The following is a 4026-nucleotide window of genomic DNA, read 5'->3' on the forward strand; positions in this document are numbered from 1 at the left end:
TTATATCATAACTTATCTGTAATAATCTGTAATATCTTAACTTGACACTTGTGTTACAGCAGAAGTCAGAGATTTTAGGTTGTCATCTATGCTTTTTTTCCTCCAACTGTCTTTTTCTTCTTTTTTTTTAACTGAAAAACACCCCTCGACTCTTTCTGAAGGAATCCACAAGTGTTCCCAGGTCTCCTCTCTTGGGGCTTTAATTTGATTTATTCGCGAGTATAAGTTACTGCTTTTCATTGGGAACTGTCAATACTACCAATTAAAACATTCAAAATGCAAAACCTACAACAAATAATCAGAGAATGGTATGTATTTCTGTTCTATTCTTTAATATATGTTAGATTACGTGTCAACCATTTTTTTTAAAAATAAGATAATATAAAATAAAGATTATTCAATATTTCTTGATGAGGTTTGGCCAGATTCTGTCAGCGTTGATTGAAGACGTACCGCGTGCAGCAGCATACAGTGGTCCCTCTTGTTTTGCTGCTCTTGACTTCATCGCTCTGTCCAGCTGCAATTTCATCTCGACACCTTGAATCTGTGATCTTATGCTTTCATTGCAGGTGATAGTTGGAACAAGGACTGATCAGAACTTGTAGATCTCCGCTCAGCTCTGTCCTTACAGCCTCTGTCCCTCTCTGGCAGTCCTACCTTATCATTTGACAGAGGGAGTGTCTGTCAGATGTTGTTTTTCACAAAGTGCGACGTCTCTGTCTCATAGTGGGTTGATGTATTCATTTATGAATTCAGTACCCATCAATAAATAATGCACCTTACAACAGCTCCGGTTCTCGTGGTTTCAACCACTTATTTTACAACTCATCATCAGGCTCATCTAAACTTTGTTTTCGTTTTTAGGAGAGAAATCACTGTGATATTAGTATATGAAGATGCCATTCAGGTATATATTTTGTAATAAATGTCTTTCGGTGATATTCCTGCTTTATTCCACCATAAAATGTAAAGATCAATCAAACTTATTCAGTGTGCAGCCCAAAAAACACAGTTAATTTGTACCTTCGTAAAATCAAATCTGAGCAATTTAAGCACAGGATGATAATATGTAAAATGTAGAAATTTTTTTCCAACATTGATTTAAGTAAAACAACATCAACACATCAAATGAATGATGTTACATTTCGTAAAGGTGCTCAAAAAGCAGTTATTTGTTGTAGAAATTTCCTTCTGCATTTTTGGTTCCAGGTAAGTATCGGAGCTCAGAAACTTGGCCCACTAATAGGACAGTGATCACTTTGCACTCGGAGGCAAAGAAAAGATGATATTAATTTAATGAACTCCTGTATTTTAAAAGAGGTGAAGACAGGTACTTTTTGAATCAAGTTCCGGGTGCTGGGTTGAGTCCAATTACAGCGCACTTTGGTGTCTTCAAAATTTCTCTGAGGTAAAGCCTCAGATAGTATGGGCCGTTGTCTTTGGAGTCTTTTATCTCTGAATACTGAAGAAGAGCTCCTGGGAACTTCTGAGGAGAATAATGCTGAGCACTGCTTAAACGTATACAGAGATTAATTTCATATTCCCATCGAGGTTTCGGTTTCACTCCAAACTATTACTGTGACCTTGACAACAGCTAACGTTCAGACTCAACTTTAATCATCCCGGTCCAGACACATACAGGGCTTTGTATCCTTCTAGACGTTGTTCATGGTGAAGTGAAGCCAGTGTTTTCAGAAGCTGCACTCTGAGCATGTCAGTGAAGGAGGTTGTTGTGAAATATGATGGAGGTCATTTTTAACTAAGGAAGAGTCATTACTTCAGTAACCGTCCATTAGCCTAACATCTTTTATTGAAAACAGCAATTTTTAACATTCATTTTATATTTTTTTATACCTTTTTTCCCATAATACACTTTTAAAACGTTATTTGTTTAGTAATTTGGGTGGGTTCCTGCCAAAATAAGGACATTCCCATTAGCGTCACGTAGCTATACTTTATTTGTTGTGCTCAGCAGCCCATGTTAACATGGTAAACCAAGATAGTAAACATCTGTTGGTCCTTACTGTAGCCTGTTGATTCTTAGTCTTTTTTTATTTATTGTATTTAAATAGCATCAACAGCGAATACATGTACATTAACATATTGTGATTTGAATGTTGCTTTGCTGTCTGAATTTGACCGTATTTTAAAAGAAGATGTGCTTCATCAAAATACTCAATGTTAGGGAAAATCAACTCCAGTGTTTAGCACAACAGGTCTGACACACGCACACACGCACACACACACACACACACACACACACACACACACACACACACACACACACACACACACACACACACACACACACAGACAAACCTATCTACAAAGCACTAAGCAGTACTGTTACAAACTGAAGGAGGGGACTGTAGTCCTAAAGCCAACAGGTGGAGCTGCTATCAACCCCTGAAGTTTAAAAATACAGAGACATGAAGAATAATCACAGATATATTGTACTGAACATTCACAGCTTGGATCCAACAGTAAGGTAAAGAATCTGCATTTATTCATTCGCTGTATCATTTCTATTCATTTATTTCATTTTTCATTTTCAAATAACAGTCCGCGTCAAAAAGCACTTAACCGAGCCACCCTGCTGCCCCATAGGCACTTTTTACATTTCTTGATGTGTTTTTTCAGACATTAACGGCCAAGTGAAGGTACAATGAATAGGACACGCTGAAACACATACACACCTCCCACCACCTAGCGATAACAGCCTGTGCCTTCTCACTCTTGTTTTCTGTGTTCAAGCTTTTTTCTCTCAGAGAATGGGGTAAACAGCCCCATCAATATAGTGTTTTCCCGCTGTCTACCCACCCACTGTCTCCAGATTATCAGACAAGACGACAGCACAGGTCTCACAATAAATCCTATCATCCCTTCCATCCCTGACTTTCCTCTTCAACCCATCTTCTTTTCCATCACTCTGACTTTCCTCCTCATTGTTTTGCGACTCACTCTCCCACTGAGGTGAAGTTTAGTTTAGCTATATACTATTTTACTATTTCAGCATCATTTTCACTCTTTCTTTTTTTTTACAAACATGCATATTCAGTCCATTAATGAGGGGGGCATATAAACTAATCATAAATAAAGTGTATATAAGGCTAGATAAGCTTAAAATATGTGTGTATCTAGGCGATAAGAAACACCAGAAGATGAGTAAATAAATAAGTAAAGTAAAAGAAGGAAATAGGCTATTGTATATTGAATCAGTATCAGACCTCAAATGGTATGAACAAAACAGGCTACCATTCTATGCAAAAGTACAAACATTATTCAGTCTTTATTTTCAGAGGAAAGTGGTTGTGACAAATAACACCAGAAACCGACTGACTCCTACTTTTTGTGCCAGAAGCCTGGAGAGAACGCTGTTGTCTTATCTTCACAGTCTTCATCACCATGTCTGCTCTTGGAAGGTCAGTTGGCCACACAATGCAATATTGTAGAGCACAATTTGGCACACGGTGAGACGTTAAGATGTTCTGCCGCTAATCCTTGAAATGAGAAAACTCACATGTGCAGGAAATGTTTTTTTGTATTTTAAGGGAGGAAAACACTTGATCTTCCCCCTTGTTTACACTTTAATGCTGCAAAACAACAAGCTCCATCATAATTTACTCAATGCTTTTTACATTTATTTGTCCTAAATGAAAAACATCACATTTTATTCATGCAATGACTTTTGCATTATCACTTTTAATCATGTTCTGGGGGAAGAGCTCCATTTTTATTTACTGACCTACTTATCACAGCTCACACAAGCATGGCTGCCACTACTAAGACCATCCCCATGGCCACTGACCCATTTGCCAGACATGCCAACCTTCAACATTTTAAATTTTCCAGATCATTTAAGTCATGCTTAAATCTCTTCTCTAATATTTTTCCTCTGCTGCACACCATCAACTAATAACCCCCTTCTTTCCATGTCCTCACACTTTCTTTACTCCTAGTTTGCTGGTGCACGGTGGGTGTCCCTCTTAACGCCAGTTCGTGACTGAGGTCTGACACATCCTCCAA

Source organism: Clinocottus analis, unplaced genomic scaffold (assembly GCF_023055335.1).
Source record: "Clinocottus analis isolate CAN_PGR_092001 unplaced genomic scaffold, fCliAna1.0.p SCAF_1, whole genome shotgun sequence".
NCBI lineage: Eukaryota > Metazoa > Chordata > Actinopteri > Perciformes > Cottidae > Clinocottus > Clinocottus analis.